The sequence below is a fragment of the Schistocerca serialis genome, chromosome 4, assembly GCF_023864345.2.
Source record: "Schistocerca serialis cubense isolate TAMUIC-IGC-003099 chromosome 4, iqSchSeri2.2, whole genome shotgun sequence".
Classification (NCBI taxonomy): Eukaryota; Metazoa; Arthropoda; class Insecta; order Orthoptera; family Acrididae; genus Schistocerca; species Schistocerca serialis.
In genome coordinates, this window is record NC_064641.1 from 943,929,885 (window position 1) to 943,957,346 (window position 27,462).

A 27,462-nucleotide genomic window follows, 5' to 3' on the forward strand; every position below is an offset into this window, starting at 1 on the left:
AATAATACTTATGTTGCAGATAACAGTTTTTCTTTATAATCGCATTATTCATTGACTTTCAGTAGAGTTCTTTTACATATGACAAATATAATTGTTTAATATCGTGGAAAAATATTAAATAATTTATAGCTCTCTTAATGTGGGCCATGGGGCATGGTAAGGCCCCCTGGAATGCCATGTTCACATGTTCTGATGTCCGGGCATGACATTCCACATAACATGACATGAAGTACTTTCACTTAAGTTTTCACTGCGCATCACAATATTTAACATAAATCCAGTCATAGATCTATATGATTGTCTGATAGTTTGAGTTCACATAAATACACTTTAAATCGTTCAACAAGGTTACAAAATTTCAGCAGCATTGGTACATGCAAACAATATATTTTAGTTTTCAAGAATAGTCTGTTATTAACTGAAGCTGCGGGCATTTACTTTTCATCGCTCTCCATTCGGACGCGGGCCCTAAGGGAAACCGCAGAAAACCTGGGTGGAGCGAAACAAAGTATTCTTCATCTCAGACTGTTATTAACGTTTCAAATATTATCTGTTGTTGCATTTTTGATTTGCAAAGTTTGCATTTGATCGATTAGATACATAATTTGACAGTTGTACGAAGATGCCGTTGGTCGATGGTGTCGCCAGCTGGAAGGCGCCGTCGGATGTTCGTGGGACGTTGCCGGTACGGCGTCGCGTAGTCAATGCTGCGTCATCATGGATACGCCCTGCGGGAACGTACGCAGCGTCGGCGTGGAGGCAGGCACGTCTCCACGCGTTGACGCTTAACCGCGCTACCGTCCGCCTAGGCTGTATCGGCGTCGCCTCCCGCACTGCCGTCTCCCCAAAACCGCTCGTAACGCTAAGAGTGACCATGAAACAAGTTCGATTACGAAGTATTATTTCTTTAACACACAGAAGGGAATTCGCTATGGGAAAAAATGCCCACCTCATTAATCACTGCTATTGCATTGTTCAGGGCCACTTTCGTAACTGTTTATTACACCGCACGTGCGTTAATTCCAGTAAGAACATAGTCCTGCAAGCATTGTTGCTTTTTTTCACTGTTTTTATATTCTTAATGTTTCGCGCTATATAAGCTTCCTAAGCTCGTCACTCGCTCTACACTTCACCGTGTCTTAGAACGATGACTATTCACTGTTTATAACTTTTTCTAAAATATCACTCTCAGCGCGGAACGTCACTCGCCGACAAAGTGTCCGCTTCGCGATGGAGTGTTGGTTGTTCCTGCGCGTGAAACGCTGTCTATTCCAAATACATCGTTCGCACAGCTTACACGAGATAAAATTACACAGTTTTTACATACTCGTCGCACTGTGTGCGCTTAACAACATCTGTTTGTTAAGGGCGTCCGCCAAAGGCTGTACAAAGTACGGCGATCGCTCATTTAACACTTTCTTATACTACAGATTGCGAATTAAACAGTTCCATACAGTTCAAGTCACGGTTTTTACTGTCTCAGTGACTCCACAAATTTTCTCCGCAGAACAAGTTAATCACAGATTCTGACACTTACATTACCTGTTTTTTCGTTTAGAGGCAGGTGTTACAATTTGTGAATTACACAATTCATTGTTTACGTTGCTGCACTCCACGTCACGTTTGTCTGACCAATACATCATCAGGACTTGTACTCAGACTCTGGCCTGCCTTTACAATAATAATGGCTTTATCACATTATACTCAACAAATTGCCTACATTTTTGTATTTTCTCAGGACTGCCGTGCATGTTCCTGTATTAAACAGTGTCAAATACGCGTTTCTCAAGCCGAATCTAGGTTTAGCCATGGATCCAAAACTCTAGCAAAGTCATGCGGTAAAATGGCATGACATATACCTTCTCGATTGATTCTAAAATTGTTTCATCGAAATCTGATGACCCTTGGTGTCTCCCTTTAACGTGGGTTCACTCATGGTCATCTTCCTTTTTACCCTAGTAGTTGAAATATTACCAAATAAATATATTTAAGAAAATTAAACTTACATCTCTACTAAATCTTTCGCAAGCTGAACCTTCCAATCAAATAATACTCCTAACTTTACATTACAGTACGGAATTAAATCAAATGTTCTCATTAAAAAAATACATATCAGTTTATATTCACTATTCTACTTCAATTTCATGAACTTGTGTTTCTTCGTTACACTGTTCAGTAGTAACTAATGTCTTTCCTATGCATGTTTGAAAAGCAAGTAATATTGTTCTTTTGTCAAGTACACTCACGTGGATGACACTTTCTATGTCCTAAATACAGAAAAATATACCACAGAAAACGCTTCTGTACTACTATATACATGAAAAAACTGAAAGAAAATCTTATATCTAAATTGTCATTATGAATCATTTTATAACAGTTTTATGTCTATATAAGGGTATAGTCCTTTAATCTTGTCTTCGTATACGTTAGACAAGAGAAAGCTACAATTATGTCGTATGTCAATCATTTTGTATAGCCCAATGTATACCATCTGCGATTTCTCGTTTGTCTTTTTCAATAGCGAAAGTCTCCAGTTTTATATTGCACTATCTTTTTTTTATATCTTTTGGTCATATATTTATTATTCCTTATTTCTTTTGTAACTGCCTTTTTCTTTGACCACGGTACGGAAATGCAGCGTGTCACAAAGTTTCATGGGGCAACACCTCTATGTTGTATTCGTACCCCTTTATTACTCTAGATTTCTTCGAGAAAACATTAAAATGATCTGACAGCAAACGAGTAAGCTGATGTTGCTGGCCACTGATTCGTCAATCTTGTTGTAAACCATTTCCTGTATTTCCGTAGTGTTCTCTATTCCCTTTTCAGGATAATGGTATTCCTTCCCTTTGAAATCACAGTGAACTTGTAAAATCTTTAATCCATGGCATCTGATTCGAATACTCTGGCAATACTTGCCATGTACTTCTATCGTTCTGAGCATGTCCAGTACAATCCTCCTTCCACCAATACGTTAAAGTAATTTCCCTGGTGGAAAGGTCAATATTTGCCTTTCTGCTCTTCAGGAAATCACAATCCACTATACAAGCTACTGATAAACCTTTAACTACTAGGAAAGAGCATTTGATCGCTCCTTCCCCAAATTTCAGGTCAACCTGTACCCGGAATTTAACTATTTGTGCCTGCCCCCCAATGCCTCCAGAAACCCGACAGTTTTGTACTGGATACGTCGCTCATCCCCCCCCCCCCCCCCCCATGAACCATAGACCTTGCCGTTGGTGGGGAGGCTTGCGTGCCTCAGCGATACAGATAGCCGTACCGTAGGTGCAACCACAACGGAGGAGTATCTGTTGAGAGGCCAGACAAACGTATGGTTCCTGAAGAGGGGCAGCAGCCTTTTCAGTAGTTGCAGGGGCAACAGTCTGGATGATTGACTGACCTGGCCTTGTAACACTAACCAAAACGGCCTTGCTGTGCGGGTACTGCGAACGGCTGAAAGCAAGGGGAAACTATAGCCGTAATTTTTCCCGAGGGCATGATGGCATTATGGCGTCCTCTTGGGTAAAATATTCCGGAAGTAAAATAGTCCCCCATTCGGATCTCCGGGCGGGGACTTCTCAGGAGGACGTCATTATCAGAAGAAAGAAAACTGGCGTTCTACGGATCGAAGCGTGGAATGTCAGATCCCTTAATCGGGCAGCTAGGTTAGAAAATTTAAAAAGGGAAATGGATAGGTTAAAGTTAGATATAGTGGGAATTATTGAAGTTCGGTCGCAGGAGGAACAAGATTTCTGGTCAGGTGAATACAGGGTTATAAATACAAAATCGAATGGGGGTAATGCAGGAGTAGGTTTAATAAGGAATAGGAAAATAGGAATGCGGGTAAGCTACTACAAACAGCATAGTGAACGCATTATTGTGGCCAAGATAGATACGAAGCCCACACCTACCACAGTAGGACAAGTTTATATGCCAACTAGCTCTGCAGATGACGAAGAAATTGAAGAAATGTATGATGAGATAAAAGAAATTATTCAGATAGTGAAGGGAGATGAAAATTTAATAGTCATGGGTGACTGGAATTCGACAGTAGGAAAAGGGAGAGAAGGAAACATAGTAGGTGAATATAGATTGGGGCTAAGAAATGAAAGAGGAAGCCGCCTGGTAGAATTTTGCGCAGAGCATAACTTAATCATAGCTAACACTTGGTTCAAGAATCATGAAAGAGGGTTGTATACATGGAAGAACCCTGGAGATACTAAAAGGTAACGGACAGATTGTATAATGGTAAGACAGAGATTTAGGAACCAGGTTTTAAATTGTAAGACATTTCCAGGGGCAGATGTGGACTCTGACCACAATCTATTGGTTATGAACTGTAGATTAAAACTGAAGAAACTGCAAAAAGGTGGGAATTTAAGGAGATGGGACCTGGATAAACTGACTAAACCAGAGGTTGTACAGAGTTTCAGGGAGACATTAAGGGAACAATTGACAGGAATGGGGGAAAGAAATACAGTAGAAGAAGAATGGGTAGCTTTGAGGGATGAAGCAGTGAAGGCAGCAGAGGATCAAGTAGGTATAAAGACGAGGGCTAGTAGAAATCCTTGGGTAACAGAAGAAATATTGAATTTAATTGATGAAAGGAGAAAATATAAAAATGTGATAAATGAAGCAGGCAAAAAGGAATACAAATGTTTCAAAAATGAGATCGACAGGAAGTGCAAAATGGCTAAGCAGGGGTGGCTAGAGGACAAATGTAAGGATGTAGAGGCTTATCTCACTAGGGGTAAGATAGATACTGCCTACAGGAAAATTAAAGAGACCTTTGGAGAAAAGAGAACCACTAGCATGAATATCAAGAGCTCAGATGGAAACCCAGTTCTAAGCAAAAAAGGGAAAGCAGAGAGTTGGAAGGAGTATACAGAGGGTCTATACAAGGGCGATGTACGTGAGGACAACATTAAGGAAATGGAAAAGGATGTAGATGAAGATGAAATGGGAGATGTGATACTGCGTGAAGAGTTTGACAGAGCACTGAAAGACCTGAGTCGAAACAAGGCCCCAGGAGTAGACAATATTCCATTAGAGCTGCTGACAGTCATGGGAGAGCCAGTCCTGATAAAACTCCACCATCTGGTGAGCAAAATGTATGAGACAGGTGAAATACCCTCAGACTTCAAGATGAATATAATAATTTCAATCCCAAAGAAAGCAGGCGTTGACAGATGTGAAAATTACCGAACTATCAGTTTAATAAGTCACATCTGCAAAATACTAACGCGAATTCTTTACAGACGATTGGAAAAACTGGTCGAAGCCGACCTCGGGGAAGATCAATTTCGATTCCGTATAAATATGGGAACACGTGAGGCAATACTGACCCTACGACTTATTTTAGAAGCTAGATTAAGAAAAGGCAAAACTACATTTCTAGCATTTGTAGACTTAGAGAAAGTTTTTGACAATGTTGACTGGAATACTCTCTTTCAAATTCTAAAGGTAGCAGGGGTAAAATACAGGGAGCGAAAGGCTATTTACAATTTGTACAGAAACCAGATGGCAGTTATAAGAGTCGAGGGACATGAAAAGGAAGAAGTGGTTGGGAAGGGAGTCAGACAGGGTTGTAGCCTCTCCCCAATGTTATTCAATCTGTACACTGAGCAAGCAGTAAAGGAAACAAAAGAAAAATGAGGAGTAGGTATTAAAATCCATGGAGAAGAAATAAAAACTTTGAGGTTCGCCAATGACACTGAGATAGCAAAGGACTTGGAAGAGCAGTTGAACGGAATGGACAGTGTCTTGAAAGGAGGATATAAAATGAACATCAACAAAAGCAAAACGAGGATAATGGAATGTAGTCGAATTAATTCTGGTGATGCTGAGGGAATTAGATTAGGAAATGAGAGACTTAAAGTAGTAAAGGAGTTTTGCTATTTGGGGAGCAAAATAACTGATGATGAAATGTAGACTGGCAGTGGCAAAGAAAGTCTTTCTGAAGAAGAGAAATGTGTTAACATCGAGTATAGATTTAAGTGTCAGGAAGTCGTTTATGAAAGTATTTGTATGGAGTGTAGCCATGTATGGAAGTGAAACATGAATGATAAATAGTTTGGACAAGAAGAGAATAGAAGCTTTCGAAATGTGGTGCTACAGAAGAATGCTGAAGATTAGATGGGTAGATCACATAACTAATGAGGAGGTACTGAATTGGGTTGAGGAGATGAGGAGTTTGTGGCACAACTTGACGAGAAGAAGGGATCGGTTGGTAGGGCATGTTCTGAGGCATCAAGGGATCGCCAATTTAGTATTGGAGGGCAGCGTGGAGGGTAAAAATCGTAGAGGGAGACCGAGAGATGAATACACTAAACAGATTCAGAAGGATGTAGGCTGCAGTACATACTGGGAGGTGAAGAAGCTTGCATAGGATAGAGCAGCATGGAGAGCTGCATCAAACCTGTCTCAGGACTGAAGACCGCAACAACAACAACAACGTCGCTCCTTTTATTTGTCTCACATAATGCCTTATACAGTTCCAAACTCAGCACACTAGTAGTCGCGCCAATATCAATTTACGGGTCGACTGGAATATCTTCTAGCTGCGTTTTAATCACAGAGTGTATCTGTTCTAGATTGCTGCTTTTGCACTTACTAGGTTCGTTTAATAATCCAACCTGCATTGTGATATCATCATTATACAGTAGCAGGTCAACGGTTTCACGAGTGTGTTTTGGTGTGCCCCCACTTCGCCTGCCAACCAGCAACAGGGAGCTTATTGCGGTCGGAACTAGTTTGTTGTCTGGGAGGGGCCTGGACGGTTGCCATCTGACACCTCCACTATCCTAATATTGGATTGCTGTGCTGATCAGTGTTACTGATTTACGTTTCCTCCGCGATTTTCATTTCTTTGTTCACAGTTCGGTCCCGGTGGGGGACTTTTGTTTTGATTCCACTGTAGCCAGAAATACTCTACCACTGCTTTCGGTTGTTACTGTTGTTGTTTCGTCACTTCGAATTGGTTTGGTATCCGGTATTGGGTCTGTCATCCCACTTTCATTTTCTATTCAATTGCGGATATCCATCGCCATTCGCTTGCCTTTACTAATTGGCTGATAATAACCTTTACCATTGTTGTTATTGTGGCCTTGTTTGTTATTTCTATTGCCATTTTTCTGCGGAGAAGGCGAATAATTTGCATTTCTTTTTTCTACCTTCGTCTCCTATAGTGCCAAATCAACCTTGTCTAATACTGATATGTATATGGCTAAATCTTCCTCGTCAACATTAATTAACTTATCTTTGATATGTCCGGGCAGCTTCAACATTAGCGGCCGGATCACATCATTGGCTCATCTCAGAGCCTGGTCTTACTAGTGTACTTCTCAAAATATTTCCTTACTCTATTGTGTCTGGGATTATACATTTCTGGACAATAGACTCCATTCTTAATACATCATCATCATCATCATCATCTCAGCCTTTTCCATGTCATGTAGGGTCGGCGTTGCTTTGCTCGATCCTTCTCTTCCATAAATGTCTATCCAGTGCTTCTCTGAGCCATCCACTCTCCCGTTGGTCCTCTACTATCTTGTCCTTCTGTAGCGATGCAAGAGGTACCAAATTTGTCATAAAAGTCTGTAAATTGCTCAACTGATAGTATTTTGCAGTAAAGGTATTTCGTTCATTCCAAGCAAGTATCAGTTCGTGACGTCATCGTCCAGACACGAGTTGACAGTAATCTGAATCCGTTTTGGTAGACTAATAGTTTCTTTCACAGGTTAAAATTTTATTGATTATGAGATACAAGTTCTTGAAGTTTATTTAGAATAGGAAATGTTTAATTAGTAATTGCATGCCATAATTTATCTGTTTAACATAAAGGTGTTTTGATTTTTGTATGCACGTAAAACGTGTGAATTTATGAGCGGCTTATACTCTTAGACGAGTTACCATTTAGAGGCTAAAAGTGCGCGTGTACAGTTCGCTGACCTGTGCGGTGAATTTCGTTTTGTGATTTTGAGCCGAACAGAGACAAATCCAGACTTTAGTGAGATAGACACATCACGTTATTACAAAAAGTCGTTTTGCCCGTCAAGAAAAATTGAAACCTGCGCGCTCGATTTGAAAGACGTTACACGCTAGCGCGTGAATGAGCTTTTCATTAAATCGTGCATAATAATTGCAAACGTGCTTGAACTTAATGCACGAAGTCTGAAATTACTTTGCGAGGCAAATACTGATTTTTGATGAAAACGAACCGAACATTTATTCAAAATATGGAGGTTGTGTTTTAATTTGGAGACATCTTCTTGATCACTTTTCTTAGCAAAACTGTAATGCAAATAAATTAATTCATTACAACGATTTGCGACGTAATAAGTCCTATTATACTTATAAACTGTTACACGGAATTTGCTGATCGAATGAGAGTATAAGAGTGTTCTTTTCCAGAAATGCCAATAAACCAGCCGTTTCAAAAGTTAAATCACCAACTGTTGTGTAACTTCATTGATCTTGCATTTCAGTGACGAACACTATTGTTTTTGATAAATGAACATTAACTGCAAGCAGATTTTGAATACTCATCAACACCGCCAAGCAGCAGTTCACATCACAACCAGTAATAAATGCCAATATAACTGAACGGGTATTACTTAATTAAAACAGAGCAATCAGTTTCCAATTCTAGGATAAACTGTACCAGGTGGAATTATTAAAATCTTGTGGAAGTGTAATAAGGTTGAGCTAAACACTTCAATCATACATTATTATTTCACATTAACTGGACAGATTAATAGTCGGAAACGAATTCACCCGGAACAGATTGTCCCACGCCACTATTAAACTTTTATCGTGACTCTTCACAAGAGATCTCAAGAAGCCGGCCGGAATGGCGGAGCGGTTCTAGGCGCTACAGTCTGGAACCGCGCGACCGCTACGGTCGCAGGTTCGAATCCTACCTCGGGCATGGAAGCCGGCCGGGATGACCGAGCGGTTCTAGGCGCTACAGTCTGGAACCGCGCGACCGATACGGTCGCAGGTTCGAATCCTGCCTCGGGCATGGATGTGTGTGATGTCCTTAGGTTAGTTAGGTTTAAGTAGTTCTAAGTTCTAGGGGACTGATGACCTCAGAAGTTAAGTCCCATAGTGCTCAGGGCCATTGAACCATTTGATCTGAAGAAACCGGGATCAAGAGAGACATCGGTATATTTCCATTCAGTTTCGGTCTTCCTATTCTCTTTGGTCCTTCAATTTCTAGGTCTTCAATTCTTCTCCCCATGTAGTACTCCCCTCTTCTTTGCACAAGTCCATACCATCTTAGCCTACTTTCGTCGATCTTCTTCCCTATGGGCCCCACTTTCACTGTTCCCCTGATGTACTCACTCCTTAGTCTATCCTTTCGTGTCACCCCACTCATCTGCCTTAACATTCTCATTTCTGCCACTTCCATCTCATTCTCTTGGGCTTTTATAATTGGCCAAGTTTCTTCACCATACAGCATCGCAGGTCTCACCACAGACGTCTAAAGCTTTCCTTGCTGCAGCTAACCTTCTTATCACACAGTATTCCGCTCAGATTCCTCCTGTTCATCCATCCACTATTTATCCTGTGCTGTATTTCGGCCTCCAGTCCTCTATCACTTTGCATGTAAGAGCCTAGGTATTTAAATTTGTTCTCCTTGCAGGTTAATATATAGGTCTTTGACATCCTTTGTAAACATATACTCTGTTTTCACCCTGCTACTTCTCATTCCCCTTTCCTCTAGAGCTTTCCTGTTCAAGCTTCACTTCTTAATCTCTCCTGAATATTCGGTGACCAACACTTGCCTAAGAAAGCCTTTTTAAATTGCTCAGTATTCTAACACTGTAATATTATTGGGCTTTCCGTCGTATGAAAGCTGTGGGTACCCTTGGAAAGGCATTCATCTAGCTGTGTATTAAATGATCAACTTATGAGATGAGACATTTGTTTTACATAATTTACGTAACTGTAAAGATGCGCATCTAGCGCGAACTCTAATACATCGATTGCGCAGTCAAAGAAACATTTTAATAGAAGCTGAACTGAACTTCAATCTAAATAAGGAATATGACGGTAAAAAACCTTTGTAGATCTTCAGATTTTATCGTACTTCTGCTTGTAATGTGAAAGCGTAAAGTAAGTCGTCTTTAAGCCGCAAAATTGAGCGGTCTTGATTAATAAAATTCAAGTAATTTATGTTCGATATTGTAAATCGGCAAGTTATTGTTATGAAGGTGTTGAACGGTGCAAGTATTGTCTCGAAGGAAGAAGAAAAGTAATGACTGTAATTTGTGACAAAAAAAGTGAACCAAGAAGTTAGCACAGGACAGGCTGAAATCTCATCGCACCATACAGTCAGAAAATTACTTGTGTAAGTTATACTGTTTATAAATAAGCCCTAATTGCTTGTGAGAATTATTTGAATATATTTAGTGTTTACCAGATTGCTTATTCTATTCTTTTCCTTTATTTTTTATTTTACCTCCATGCGATATTATTTTTATAAATGTCAAACAGCCTTTACTACAGCAGAGAATACTGCGGCATCCTGGTCGTAGACAGAAGGCCGCTCCTTGTCTTCTATACAACTCATAGCTGCCCCATTTATTAATGATTTCAATTTCAAATGCAATTTTTTTATTGTTCATTGTTAAAGGCCCCTTAGGTAATTATAAAATTCATACTGATTAAGTAAAGAAATCCGGGTTGTTCTTTTCCAAGTAATAGAAGCCTTTGCGTAATCAGAAACTAGCCTCCTCCTGACAACGATCAGGAGCCGACCAGAAGACGGACGTCTTCGACCGCTTTCGTGTGTCCTGTGGCAAAGCTGTGCCAGACTGGGAACACGACATTCTAGTATGAAACACAAAATATAGTTTTAGCTGCTCCAGGTACATCAGGAGATACGCTTATCAGTGATTTAGGAGAGATTTGTAGAGTTTTTCACCGAGAACTTCACGAGTGGAAACGACACCTCACTGAGGAAATCGAGCAGTTGAAACAACAAGTCAATGATTTTCCTAATGACAATAGAAGTGAGTATTCACACTTGCTTTCTTCAAAATATGAATACAATAAAAATCCCATGCCTCGTATGAAATTCTCTCCACTTGTTCATGGTCACAGCAGTAAGAACCGGTACGCAACCAGAATGTTCAACTCTTGTTGAGCTCATGAAACAAGAAAGCGTTCTCAAGCACCGCGTGTTCCAGCCTTTTCTGCCAGAGAAACGCAACATCCACCCAATGGTTTTTCTGCAGTCATGTAATGGTGTTTTTCCTGAGAGCTGGGATGACAAGCAACGTATACGCTTTATAGTAGCTTACAGTCAAGGAGAGGGTTCTGCCTGGGGAACAGAAGTGATTGACAGATGTAATAATTACGCTGACTTCGAAAAACAATTTCTGAACAAATTCTGGAGTTCACGCATACAACAACGCCTCAGAAATGAAGTATATAATGCTGAACCGTTTAATACGATAAGTGCTGGTCTCCGTAGGTACTTTGAGAAATACCTGCGAAAAATGCAATATTGGGACGCGCCCATTTCCACGAAGGACGTAATTATGATCCTTAAGTCAAAGCTACCGGTATCAATCAGGGAGAAGTTAGTAAATGTCAGTGACGAAGACGCGGAGTCTGTCAGTACTTGACAACCTTGACATGATTGAAGAAGTGCGTGCAAGTGCGCGGAGTAATTGTAATCTAGGCCCGCACACTACACAGGCTCAGGGCGTTGGCGCAGACTCAGGTATGTCATACCGACCCAACAACAGTAGAGGACACGACGTGCCGTGTAATAATAACAACTACTATCGCCGCAACGGGAAGCAGAAACATAAATTCCAGGATCAAAACAGGTACCACCCCATATACCAGACAACACAACAGCAAAACGGTAATTCACCAGTTAATTACAATGATCGCTATCACTACAATAACGATCCCCAAGGCAATAATAATAATAATTTCAATGGAAAAGGACGTTGGATTAACACCAACAGTCAACAACAGTATGGTAACCAGTCTAGACTCCAGCACTGTTCTCAAGGGTGAAATGCTCCAGATCCTTCCAAGCAATACGAACAGCGGTGTGTTCCAAACTTTAGGAATAGTTCGCCATCTTTTACTAACAATCAAGTTGAAAATCACGAACCTCAAAATTCTCGCATCTATTATGCCCGAGCAAACCAGCCAACACACACCACCTCGGCTGAAATTCCGGCAAATAGCCCGCATCTTAGGTGGAATACGGAAGCAAACTTCGGATCGAGCGTATCGCCCGGTACTTCAAAGGTAATTGTGAGCGAAATTCAACCTAATGAACATGTGGAAAACTAAAAGCAGCTTCTTTTTCTTGCCTGCTTGGGGAAGCTGCGGAACATGTTGGGGGCGATTTCATTAGAGGACAAATCGACCTTATACGATATGACAATGACTGTGACTTACGGGATGACTTGTTGAAGGAGAATGACGTTTTGAATGGTGAGGATTTATGAGAAAACCGGGTTCAGGCATTCACTATGATTCATATTCATGATGTACGACTTGTCACTATAATAGACACTGGTGCCAATATCAATGTTTTGTCTTTATTTCTTTTTGTTTTTATTTATGAATTTGGCCAGCTATGGACCGCATACAACTTAAAGACTTATGGTGTTTCTTTTTCTTCCGTTCTTCCCAGTACTTCTTCATTTTCTCGCCAACTGCTCGTCTCTGCTCATCTGTCCACACTCTCTTGGGTCGAGGTTTTAGCTCATCTTCTTCATAGTTTGCGTTTTCTATAAGTAGCCTTAGGTTATTCCTGTCACGTATTATTTCTTCTGTAACACCTATTTTGTTGGCGTCTTTCTTTACCGCTTCTATCCATCCTACAGTTTTTTTTTTTCAGCTTACTAACGTAATTAAAAATATTCTTTGTAATCCGTGTTTCTTCCATTCTTTTTAAATGTCCATAAAATTTTAGCCATCTCTTCCTCATTGTATCTGTGATCTTTTCTGTATTTTTGTATAGGTCTTCATTTCTCCTTTTAATCCACCTATTTTCCTTGTTTTTCTCAGGACCTAGAATTTTTCTTAATATTTTTCTCTCTCTCTTTTCTAGTTCTCTTAATTCGCCTTTCTTATTCAATGTTAGGCATCTGATCCATACGTTGCTTGTGTCCTAATAACTGAATTATAATGTTTAATCTTTGCTTGTATGGATATTGATTTCTTATTGTAGCAGTTTTGTGTTAATTATATACAAATTCTAACTTTTTTATTCTTTCTTTATTTGTTGTGTTATCCAGTTCATTGGCTTGGATCCACTCCCCCAGGTATTTGAATCTATCAACCCTTTTAATTTTTTCATACTTTGTTTTCATAAACTTTTCTGTATTATGTTTGTGTTCTATATACTCGGTTTTCTCATAGGATATTTTTACCCCAGTCTTTTCAGCAATCTCGTGTAACAGATCAAGCATAACTGTTGGGTCTGTTCGGTTTTCAGTTATCAATGCCATATCATCCGCAAAGGCTAAACATTTCACTTCAAATTTGTTCTTTCCTTGGCCCATGTTTATACCCTTTGTGCCTCTGTTTTTTAATGTGTTTTTCCATGTTTTTACTATTTTATCTAAAACCAAGTTAAAGAGAATTGGGGACAGTCCGTCTCCCTGTCGAACTCCTGTTTTGATTTTGAATGGTTCAGAAATTTCGCCTTGAAACTTAATTCTTAATGTTGTATCTGTGAGCGTTTGTTCAAGTCTTCTGGTGTTTTCATCTATCCCTGATTCATAAAGTATCTGGAATAGTGTTTGTCTGTCAACTGAGTCGTAGGCCTTCTTGAAGTCTACGAAAGTAATTACTGTATTTTTATTTTGTATAGCTCTCACTCTCAAAATGGTTTTTAAATTAAGAATCTGTTCTGCACATGATCTACCTTTTCTAAATCCTACTTGATAATCTCCTATATTAGGTCCTGCTTGTTCCTCTATTCTATTTAAAAGTGCTTTAGAAAGTATTTTGTATGTCACTGGTAACAAGGATATGCCCCTATAGTTGTTGGTGTCTGTTTTATCTCCTTTTTTATGGAGAGGGCGGATCAATGCTTGTTTCCAGTCACTGGGTATGATTCCTTTTGTCCAAATGTCTTTAATTACTTTGTGAATTTTCTGACATGCGGATAAGCCCCCTAGTTTCCACATTTCTGCCACTATCCCATCCTCACCTGGTGCTTTGTTATTCTTCAATGCTTTGATAATCTTTTCTATTTCTTCTACTGTAGGTAGTTCCGATGGTGGATTTTCATGTTGTGGTTTTTGAAATTGTAACCTGTCATTAGGCTCCTCACAATTTAATAGATTTTCAAAGTATTCAGCTAAAATTTGGCAGTTCTCATTATTGCTTAAAACCAATTTTCCGTTTTTATCTTTAAAATGTAAACTTGGTGACTGGGACTGGAATCCTGTTAAACTTCTCGGAAAGTCTTATAGAAGTCTCTAGTGTTGTTCCTTTTGAAGTCAGAATCCATTTCTTCTGATCTGTCTTTGTCATATTTTCTTTTCACTGATCTGATGATTTTTGCTGTCTTTTTCCTTTCTTCTTTAAACTCTTCCCAGTATTCGTGTTTCTTATTGCTGTTCCATTTTTTCAATGCCTTCAGTCGATTGTCAATTGCTTCATCACACAGCTCATTCCACTATCTGTGTTTTGGTATTCTTCGTGGCTGTCCCATTTCTTTAACTGACTCTAGCATTGTTTCTTTAATTTCTTCCCAATTATCCATTTTTCTTGTGTTTAGTATATGACAGAATTTGTCCTGATTTTGCAGGAGAAATTTAGCGTTTACTCTTGGAAATCTTCTTGGTTTTGGTTTAGGTTTGTTTGGTTGGAACATGGTCTTTATTTCGATCAGATAAAGGTCTGGGTCTATGTTTAGGCCCTTCCTCACTCTGACTTCCAAGATTTCCTTGTAGTTGCGAGTCGTTATTGCCACATGGTCCAACTGATATTCACCTTGATTTGGATTAGGTGATACCCACGTTTTTTTCTTTCTTGCAAGTTTCCTGAAACATGTCGACATTAATTTTAGATTAAACTGTCTACAAAAATCTATGAGTCTTTCCCCATTTCTGTTGGTTCTTGCATGTGCTGGATAATTTCCAACTACTGATTTAAATTTTATTTCTTTGCCAACTTGTGCATTAAAGTCTCCCACTAAAATTTTTATATGTTCTTTTGGTAATATGGATGTTTCGTGTTCTAGTATTCCCCAAAAATCTTCCACTTTGTCGACATTTGTTCTGTTATGTTGGTTAATAAGTGCATGTGCATTTATAATAGTGTAACGTTTATTGCCTGACTTGAACGTCAGAAATGAAATTCGTTCTGATGGGGAGCTAAAATTAGTTATTGATTCGGTAAGTTGCTGTTTGACCACAAATGCGGTCCCTAATATAGCCGTATTATTGAAATTTTTAATGGCTGGTTTTCCTTTGTAGATCCTATATCCACCCGATTCAAATGCATTTTCATCCAGATACCTTGTTTCTTGAAGAGCTAATATAAGTATGTTGCGTTGATTGAGAGTTTCCGTTAGGTGTTTTAGTTTTCCAACTTTCATAAGTGTGTTGATATTCAGAGTCCCCAGTAGATGTTTTTTTCTTGGGTCTTATCTTTAAAGAAGTACTAGGAAGCTCCGACTCTTCCTTACATGATGTTCTAGGCTCTCCAGAATACAAAGGCCTAGTTGCACCGCCATGAATAGCGATGGAAGATTGGCTACTTCCTGGAGTAGTTTTCCTTTTGAAATTTACCATCATGTCTTAGGTTAAAATTTGGTTTGGGGAAAGGTAGTTCCTTTATGTGTATATAAGAAAGTGTGTTCTGTAGCAAAAGTTCTGTCACTGCCAGTACAAGGGTGTACTGTATCCAGAACTGTAGGCACTTTAGTTCAAAAATTCATGTACCAGTGAGATTTGACACCGTACCATATACTTTTCTAGTTGTTAAAAATCTGTCAGTACCTTGACTCCTAGGAATGGAGTTTCTACGTAAGAATCATGTCATCATAGATTTGTATGAAGGTACATGTATTCTCAGATGCAGTGATAAGAGGATAGTGATTCGACTTATGGGGACCAAAGTTAAGTTGTCCAGCCAAAAACATAAAGTAAAGCTCCGCAAGCTCACATCTCGACAACAATATTTCAATTATTTAGACGAGTCTGGAGACGCCGACGAAGACTTATTACCGACACATCAAGTATTACTGACGAAGGCTAATGAATCTGACGGATTAGGTGGCCGACATAGACCTGTTGACACAATTAATCAATGTGTTTTCTAAGAAACCGGGAATCATAGCCAACTATGTATTCGACATGAAGGTTAAGCCCCACAGCACCTACTGTAAAACCACCTATGCAGTTCCGCAATCCCGCAAGGAAGCAGTTCGACAGGAAATCCGCAAAATGTTAAACTGGAAAATAATTGAGCCCTCTGACTCTCCATAATCGAGCCCATTATTGTCTATATTTAAACAGGACGGAAGTGTTAGGCTTGTTCTAGACGCTAGGGACGTCAACAAAATTATTGTTCCTGTGTCTACCCGACCGGGAGCATTGGAGGAGCAACTACAAAGGTTTTATGGTATCAAATTTCTAACCTCAATCGACCTTCGAAGTAGCTATTGGTGGGTGAAGTTGTCGCCAACTTCAAGGAAGTACACGGCCTTTATCTTTGCAGGTCGGTCATATCAATTTTGTCTCGTACCCTTGGGCTTGAAAATTAGTTCAGGTATCTTTATTGCCGCACTTGACCATGTCTTAGGTTATGATTTACAGAACAAAATAACTGTCTATGTCGATGATCTCTCAGTAGCCTCGACTTCATGGGAGGAACATCTTGACTTGATTCGGAAAATCTTCGAGAGGTTTGATCACTTTGGCGTTACTGCCAATTTACAGAAATCAAAGTTTGTAAAAAAAAAAGTAAAATACCTTGGTCATATTATCTCTTCTAAGGGAATTTCTCCCGATCCTAACAAACCGTCTGCTATAAGGAATTTCCCTGTGCCCTCCACCAAAAGACAATTAAATGGTTTTCTAGGGTTAACGTCTTTCTTTTGAAATCCATGAACAATCTAGTGTGGCACAATCTATTAAAGAAAAACGTTCATTGGGTATGGACCTCTGAATGTCAGCAAGCCTTTGACAAAATCAAACAAGCTCTTCTGAATAGCAATATCCTCAGTCATCCGGATATGAACTCAGAATTCTACATTTCTTGTGACGCCTCATTTCAAGGCTTGGGCGCGCGAGAGATCATACTCTGTTGCGGAGTTAAAAGTATTGGCAGTCGTATGGGCGTTCCGCCGTTTCAGTTATTACATTTATGGTCATCCGATCAAAGTGTATTCCGACCATAAAGCTCCTAGCTTTCTCCTTTCGTGTAAGCTGTATCACCCGAGACTTACTCGCTGGTGCCTATTTCTACAGGAGTACAATTTCGAAATTGTTTACGTGAAAGGCAAGAACAACATCGTTGCAGGTGCATTGTCACGCATGTCGGCACGTATGGCGGAGCCTACGGAATTTTTAGAACAGATTTCTAATCACAAGATACTCCTTATGAAAGATCCCTTGAATCGTAGTTATTTTCTACGTCTTTGCTGACAGATGGGTACTCTGCAAGCAAACGGAAGAGAGTCAGCTTCTACAAGACAACCCTAATCACCGTTTTTCGAAATTTTATAAATCACACAATGGTGTTTTATTTCATCGTAAATCTATGTTGACGGAGCAATGGTGTGTTTGTATTCCTGAGGAGTATGACGTATTCATCCTCATATGGTACACTCACCTATCCTGAGAAGCGTAAAAGAAAGATTTCTGCCTATTGCTACGTACCCAATCTGCATAAGAGAATTCACAAACTGCTAAGCTTCACTAAGCACGTGCGTTTATACGCGATGAAGTCTTAATAAGACGAAGAGAAAAGGATTATTTTCCTCGTTTTGGTAAGCCGGAAACCATGTTGTCTGGTAATGCTTCAAACTTCGTTGGAAAAGAGTGGAGACAGTTTCTTGCCAGTTATCGTACTAGACAGATTCTAATTTCAATATTTTGACCCCAAAGTAACCCGACAGTACGAGTCTTCAAAGAATTTAATCGTTTTATTCGCACCTATGTACCGAACCAGCAAACACGGTTTGTCGATTTCGTTACTCCATTTGAAGAAATTGTAAATAACCTTCCGCACTCTTCGACCGGTTTCACACCTTCAGAACTAATCTCCAGGCAAAAGGACAGCAATGAATGGACTGATCCTATCCTCAACATACAAGGTCCAGAAGTCAACCTAGATAATAAGTTAAGACAAGCCCTGATCTCTCTCACCATTCATGCAAATTTAAAAAAAAAGGCATTTGACAAGCATGTCAATAAAGTTCTGTCGTATCGCTTGAACGAGTGTGTTCTTCTGAGAACACACTTCAAACGATCTCTCATCTTACGTAAAAATCGTAAGAGGCAACACCTATACGAAGGACCGTTCGTTATAGACAGCAAGCCACATATTGGTTGTTATGTGTTGGTAGATCCAGTTACTGGACGAGTAAAAGGACTTTACCATGTAGACCTAAAGAAGTACCATGAAAAACATTTAAAAAATAATTTATTATGTTATGCTGCAACTTGAAACAAGAGTGTGATTTGTTTAGAAAGTATGTGAGTCAACAGCATGTACATGTATTCTGCAGGTGACGTAATCATTTGAGTGAGGTGAACGCAAAGTAATGATGGAGCTTGAAGGATATGAAGTGATTGAAGAAGGTGCTCTAAGTATTTCGAAAATAAGATTTGCCTTAGTTTTAAGGTAGTTTTAAGTTTATTGAGCCATAGAGGGTTGCAGTCGTTGAATTGAGTAAGGGATGTGCCGAAGTGCCACCTGCTGCTTTAGTTTTAAGTTGTGGCAAATCTCCTTTTTACCAAGTAGTAAAGGTTTTCTTTAAATCCCTCATTCAGACCAGTGGTTCAAATGGCTCTGAGCACTATGAGACTTAACATCTGAAGTCATCAGTCCTATAGAACTTGGAACTACTTAAAACCAACTAACCTAAGTATATCACACACATCCATACCCGAGGCAAGATTGGAACCTGCGACCGTAGCGGTCGCGCAGGTCCAGACTGAAGTGCCTAGAACCGCTCGGCCACTCCGGCCGGCTCATTCAGACCAGAATGTCCGTATATGTGAATTAATAACCTAAGTTAAGCTTTGAAAGGATTGATATTTTAAGTCGCTAGAACCATGTACGATGCAAAACTGATACACTATAATCTGTAGATTACACCGAGTATAAGCAGCAACATATAGTTAATGTACAAAGAAATGAGTAATGGTACTCGCAACTGGAGAGCAACTTTAATTTATTTATTACTATGAGTCAACCAGGTCCAGAAATATGCATTTCTGATATTAATTAGGTCCTGTATTCGAGAAACTTAGAGAGACTTTTCTTATGCCACGAGTATCATATAGAAACCTTCAATACTAACAAGGGAACTTCCCCATCGCACCCCCCTCAGATTTAGTTATAAGTTGGCACAGTGGGTAGGCCTTGAAAAACTGAACACACATCAATCGAGAAAACAGGAAGAAGTTGTGTGGAACTACGAAAAAAATTAGTAAAATATACAGACTGAGCAGTCCATGCGAAGATAAGCAACATCAAGGTAGATGTTAGATTCGGAGCGCCGTGGTCCCGTGGTTAGCGTGAGTAACTGCGGAACGAGAAGTCCTTGATTCAAGTCTTCCCTCCGCTGAAAATTTTACTTTATTTATTTTCGCAAAGTTATGATCTGTCCGTTTGTTCATTGATGTCTCTGTTCACTGTAATAAGTTTAGTGTCTGTGTTTTGCGAGCGCACCGCAAAACCGTGCGGTTAGTAGACGAAAGGACGTGCCTCTCCAATGGGAACCGAAAACATTTGATCGCAAGGTCATAGGTCAACCGATTCCTCCACAGGAAAACACGTCTGATATATTCTATACGACACTGGTGACGGCATGTGCGTCACATGACAGGAATATGTTGTCGACCCACCTAACTTGTACATTTAGCGAATGGGTAAAAAGATTCTTCTACCTTGCCCGATTTAGGTTTTCTTGTGGATGTGATAATCACTCCCAAAAAAGTGATGAAAACATAAGAGTTTGTCACATAAACTGAAAACAAAAAATTAAACTTTACACTCGAGGAAAGACCTCTCGTTCCGTAGCTGCTCTCGCTAACCACGGGACCACAGCACTCCTTGACACGCGTTCTCCTTGATGTTGCATATCTTCGCATGGACTACTCAGTTTGTATATTTTACTAATTTTTTTCATAGTTCCGTACAACTTCTTCCTGTTTTCTCGATTGATGTGTGTTCAGTTTTTCAAGGCCTATCCACTGTGCCAACTTATAAGTAAATCTGAGAGGGGTGCGATGGGGAGGTTACCTTGTAAGATACCTACTTGAGGATTGAGATAACCTGCTTATATTCTACTGCTGTGTCAGCGTGGCGTGATTTTGAGATATATTTGACGATGCTTTGGAAGCGGATTTGTGCGACATTTCAATACTGATGTCAAGTTACGCCGCGTGGATGACACTAAAAGCGGTGGAGCCGAAGAATGAATTTGCTAAACTGATTATTTCACCTATTATCTATCTTCGTATCTTTTATTTCTTTACATTATCCTGTTATAGTTTTCTACCTTAGCCGGTAGGGGAAGAAATTTGGAAATTGGTTAAAACGACTTGACGTGTGTACAGGGTGGTCCATTGAAAGTGACCGGGCCAAATATCTCACGAAATAAGCATCAAACGAAAAAACTGCAATGAACGAAACTCGTCTAGCTTGAAGGGGGAAACCAGATAGCGCTATCGTTGGCCCGCTAGATGCCGCTGCCATAGGTCAAACGGATATAATAATAATTTATTATGTTATTTGGCCCGGTCACGATCAATGGACAACCCTGTATATTGTGTGTATTGACGATCGTGGCTAATGCGTATCTGCAGTTACTTATCGAAACGTGATGTAATATGATGAAATATGAATAATTTTCCCGATTTCTATTAGATGGAGTTTTGAACGTGACCTGTTCGGCACGCCAAAGAGGGTATATTTTACTGATTGTTGATGTAACCGAGTAAATGAACAACGAAACTAAAAAAAAGGCTGTTATAGAACAATAAGAAAAGGAAACGAATCAGATTTAAAATACATATAAAATCTAGTGTGATTCAGAAGCACCATTCAGAATAGCAAATACACTTTCGTTAGGTCTTGGACAGTAGTTAAAAAATCTATGTACATATTTTAAATGATCCTTTTATGATAAGTAATTGCAGCATTACCTGTGCTGCTCTGTGGTATAAAGACAACTATTTGCAGTACTTAATTTCTAAACTTCGAGGTGCCGGAACGCGCCCCCTTCTACCACCCCCCTCCCCCCCCCCCCCCCCCCCACCCTCCGCCGGGCACAGAGAGACTTGTGATAAGACTTACAATGAGAAATCATTTTTTAGAAAATACTGTTCTGAAATTCAGGTTTTTAAACCATAATATCTTATAATCAAAAACATAACACTACATGGTGCCAATATAAACAACAGCTGCCACCGCCTGCCGCCGTACCAGTGTCACTTTTTTTCCATAGTTCTGCTTCATACGTATTGGCACAAGTCGGTAGTCTTCGTGACTATGACGTCATGTTTTCAAATGCTGCCAGCAACAATGTTCAATATTAATCAACAAGGCATTGAGCCTGCTCCATCTGGGTCTCGTACAATTCCGATTTCCCACGTCTTCACGAAACGTTAATTCTGTGTGCATTTTGTACCATAGCAGCTGATGGTTGCGTCGCGCCTGAGTTGATAACAATGCAAGATGAAGATAAAACATTCCCCCCTCTCCCTCCTCGCCCTGAGGCTGCCATAATCTTCCTCCTCTCCTCTCCACACCATGTTACACTGCCATGGGGAAAGACTATATGTAATGTTCTTCAGTCAGATTTTGTCATTTAAAACTTTCACGATAGTGAGTGAAAAAGAAATCACAAGTTTTATTTATACAGGTAATAAATAAATTCGCTTCTAAATGTAAAATAGAATAGAATAGAAAATATCTATGACTACTTACAAGATCATTTAACTTTCTGATTTCATCACTACAATTCGTACACACGCTGTTTTTATCGGTGTAATTTTAACTTTTTTTCGCATGAACACTATGCAGGTACAGCCAATCTGTTGTTACAAAAAGTGTGATACTGCTCAATAAAATCAATTGAACTAGTTCTAGACACAATAAGTTTAGTGATGGTATACATTTTCTTTCAAATATTCATCCACAATATAAAAAGATTTATCTGTCAGGTAATATTTGAGAACTTGTTTAAATTTGGGCAGTCCTGTATGAACACATTTGATATTTAGTGGGAGAGCATTGAAAAGCTTAATGCTGGAGTAGTAAACTCCTTTTTGTACCAGAGTGAGACGTTTCGTAGATTGTTTTTGTTTCTGGCGTTATAGCCATGGAATTTACTATTGTCTTGCTAGATAGAATAATTTTTGAACACAAAGGTCAGCAAGGAAAAATTGTTAGGATACTTATCTTTCGAAACAAGTGCCTGCAAGAGTGTCTTTGATGGACTCCACACATTTTTCTGATTGCTTTTTTTTGGACAGTGAAAACTTTTTTTGCAAGTGGTTGGTTCCCCCAGAATATGATAGCATATGACATCAATGAGTGGAAGTGGCCAAAGTAGACAACCTTAATGGTGTCAACTTCAGCCACTGAAGAAATTACCCATAATGCAAATGTTGCTGAGCTAAATTTTTTACATAGATGAAGAATGTGAACTGACCAACTACATTTGTTGTCTATATAAGCACCAGGAATTTTGTATCTTCAACTTTCTGTATTGGTTGATCTCTACATTTTATGTTAATTTCATCAAGATTACTTTGTGATGTATGGAACCTCATCATATAATGAGTTTTATTTGCATTGAGTGAAGGACCATTTGAGGAGAACCAATTTAAGATGTCATTAAAAACAGTATTTGTAGTTTGTTCAAGATTGTGATCTATCAAATTGTTAATTAGAATTGTGGTATCATCAGCGAAGAGGATAAATTTGGTGTTTGTCTAAGAACAAAGAGGAAGATCATTAATGAAGATGAGGAAAAGCAGTGGATCCAAAACGGAGCCTTTAGGGACACCACACATTACCTTGCCCCATTCAGACGATGCAGGTTCTCCAGAAGAGCCATTTAAAATTACAGTCTGCTTCCGAAACTTTAGATATGATTGTAGCCACAAGCCAACAGTACCACCTAAACCATAGTATTCTGCCTTTTTCAAAAGAATTTCGTGGTGTACACAGTCAAAGGCTTTTGTAAGATCAAAAAAATACCCACTGGAGACATTTTTTTGTTAATGGCTTCCAAAACTTGGTTGCTGAAAGAGAATATTGCCTGTCCAGTACAAAGACCAGCATGAATACCAAACTGATTTTTGCTTAAGATACTGTGGAAGTTGAGATGGTCTACAATCCTGTGCATGAGTTTTTCAAGAATTTTTGAGAAGGTAGTTAATAGGGATATTGGGCGATAGTTTGTAACATTGTTTTTATCACCTTTTTTAGAGAGACGAATCACTACAGTCAATTTTAGTCTGTCAGGGACAAACCCTTCTTGTAGGGATGTATTGTATATGTTGCATAAGACGGGACTAACAAATTTGTAACAGTGTTTCAGTATTTTACTAGAAATGTTGTCCACACCGGCAGAATTTTTATTTTTTAATGATCTAATTACTCTTATGACTTCACTTACAGTAACTGGAGGTAAAGATAACTGTGGGATTCTGTTGCTAATAGCTTTCTGTAGGAGGGACAATGATTCTTCCATTCGCAGCATAGACAAATATCTCAGGAAAGACCTCATAAAGAGGTTTGTTTGGAGTGTTCTGCAGTACGGAAGTGAAAGATGGACACTCAGATAAACAGAAAAACATAAAACAACAGACTTTGATTTCCTGGACAGACAAGATATCAAATGAAGAGGTTCTCCTCAGAGTGGAAGAAGAGAAGCCTCACCTCCTGAAGCTCATCAAACACAGAAGGGACACATGGATTGGCCATCTGCTGAGACACGATGGTATCATCAGAATTATCATTCAAGGAAAAGTAGAAGGGAAGAGTGCAAGAGACAGACTGAGACTAGAATACATCAACCAGATTATTGAGGATACCATATGCACTACATATTGCTCTCAAGAGGAAAATCAGCAACAGAACTGCATTGGAAACTGCTGCTAACCAACATGATGATTGAAGACTGAAGAAACAGAAGAAGAAGAAGGAGATGATCCTTTAATCTCAAAATTATGTATGACATATTTGAGCAGAAATATGAGAGTCAGCTACAGTAGCTTCTGTAAAATATTTAGGGAAAACTTCAACTATAAATTTGGTCAGCAACAAGGGGATTGCTGTTGTAGTTGCAAAGAATTAAAGCTGAAAATGAAATCTCCCCATATTATGGGAAGTAGCTAAACATTACACTGTAGCTGAACTTGCTGTACATAACAAAAACGTAAACAATTCTACAAGATACTTAAAACTGAATTAGAAGATGAAAACAAAGGAATAAATTATTATGTGCTTTTATTGTCAAGTTGTTTTGTGATGAACATTTCACTCTCAAAAGGAGCGCTTTTGTCTGTGACAGTTCATATAACTAATGATTGGTAGATTTATGTATATTTCGTATAAGTCCTTTGCTGACATTCTTTAATGTATCTGCATAATCAAGATCTTTGGCCATGTAAATATGAAATAATTATGATTATTATTTTGGCATTTTAAGAAATTATGTTGTAACTTTACCTCCGGTTTTGTATGTAATACTCTGTGAAGGTAATAATTTGTAAAAACCTGTGTCTATTTTACTGGTCCATAAGTAGGGAAGCTAAATGTAAAACCCATATTGAAGCACCACCACCATGGAAGTAGTTTTGTGGGACTGGAACAGATGGACTTGGCACTCAAGGCACTTGGTTCCTTTGTGGTGAGTGGCAGAGTCAAGTTCTGACTGTGACACTGAGTAGTCAGAGGCAGCTCTTGATCAGCTATTGTGGTTAATTTGGATGTCTAAATTGAGGCAAGAAGAGCCTGGAAGCTGTAAATTAGCCTCAGATGGAAGGTAAAATTACCTATGGATCATTTGATCATTATTGGCCCTGTTTGTTAAACTTACAGCACCAAAAAAGAGTTATATCGTGCCATGGCTAACATCATGAACCATGGTTGCTTTAATGCACTTTTATAGCCACTATAATTTGTCACAAGTGCCACCACCTTCTGCCAAACTGTTATCTAAATACCTACATCCAATGATCCAGGTATTGTGTATTAAATACTAACTTTTTGTGGAAGTCATAACTTTCATGTCCCTCGTCACATTCCCAGACAGTGTCTGTTCTAAGTGAATTAAGTCCAAGTATCCTGTTTTTTGTAATTTTATTAATTGTGTGGAATATGAGGTTTGATTAGTTTCCTGTGCAGTAGTAAACGATTAGCTCCACATAATTTTTCATTCTAACATTTCCTTAAGTGTGTTCATAAATAAAGCTTTTCATTAAATAAGAAGCTGCCATTAAAATAACCAATGACAAAAATATGAAGGGTTTATATCTGTCTGTAAGTAAAAGTTATAAAAAGACAGCATTATTATTTCACTTTGAACAGTTTTGTAAACTCGTAATTGTTTGTTCCTTTGTATACTTTGTTTTAAAGTAGTTTTTCAAGTTGTGTAGTCATTTACAAAGCCAGTTTGACTTTGAGTCCAATCGGTCCCATAAGCTACTTTGTCCCATAAGCTACTTAATTTATCTGATACATGAAACTAAAGGCTCTCTCTGAGCAAGTGCAGCAACCAGTACAATTATTTATTCTGCATCAAAACTTTTCTTATAAATAATAACTGTGCTGTCCATTTGCACAGAGTATACTCATGTGCAAATTTCTGAAGCCTATAGTGATCAGACTGTTACAAAATCATGACCTTTTTTGTGATAGTTAGTTAAAATAATAATAGTTCATGCTATTGCCAGTCATACTTTGATAGTAGGTTCATGTGTCCTGTTGCATTTGTTCATTGTACCACACTGTAGTTTTTGACCAGAAGTGTTATTGTGAGACAATTTCTTGTCATTAGATCAATCACTGTCAGGCTAAGACCCTTCAGAGAAGATTAACATTATCAGCAACTGCCAGTTTGGTAAAGGGGAGTAGCATTACACATGGTGCTGCATGACAGTTCATTTAATAGATTTTCGTTAACATAATGCAGTAAATAGTGTAAATAATAAGCAATGACCTATTGTGATACAAACACTGAATGTCCAGTAGTGTGAGCTTGCAACAGCTTCAATAAGATAGACAACAGTAAACATTACATATGAAATTAAACTGTAATCTATATTTAAAACGGAGAAATATTCCACGACAGTAACAAACCCAAGCAAACAGAACACAGCGCAGGATGCGTTGCGGAATGTTGCAGGCAGTAGTAGGTCAGGCGATAATACACAGATCAAAAAAAGTTTTGCATGACCCTGGTTCCCAGAACTCCTGAAGACAGATGTTGGCTGTGGATATTGTATCACAGACACACTCCCTTTGCTGTTCAGAGATGTCACTAAACCCGCCTAATGATGCAAACAACTATGCATGAGCAGTGCCTGTTAGATGGTGGGGGTCCAACAGCTGATCACTTCCAGTCATTCCAACAGAAAGGAGGTACATGGTGCGCGTTCTGTAGTTAAACCATGCCTATACAGTCAATACCGCAGTTTGATTGCATTGGCATTGTTACTTTGTGCCAGGAAGGGCTCTCAACAAGAGTAGTGTCCACTTGTCTCAGTGTGAACCAAAGTGATGCTCTTTGGATATGGAGGAGATACAGAGAGACAAGAACTGCCAATGAAATGCCTCACTCAGGACACCCAATAGCTACTACTGCAGTGGATGACTGCTACCTATGGATTATGGCTTTGATAAACCCTGACAGCAATGCCACCAAGTTAAATAATGCTTTTCATGCAGCCACAGGACTTCATATTATGACTCAAGCTGTGCACAATAGGCTGCATGATGTGCAACTTCACGCCCAACGTCCAAGGCGAGGTCCATCTTTGCAACCATGACACCATGCAGAGTGGGTACAGATGGGCCCAACAACATGCTGAATGGACCGCTCAGGATTGGCATCATGTTCTCTTCACCAATGTGTGTTGCATATGCCTTCAACCAGACAATTGTCACAGACGTATTTGGAGGCAACCCAGTCAGGCTGAACGCCTTAGACACACTTTCCAGTGAGTGCAACAAGGTGGAGGTTCCCTGATGTTTTGGGGTGGCAATATGTGGGGC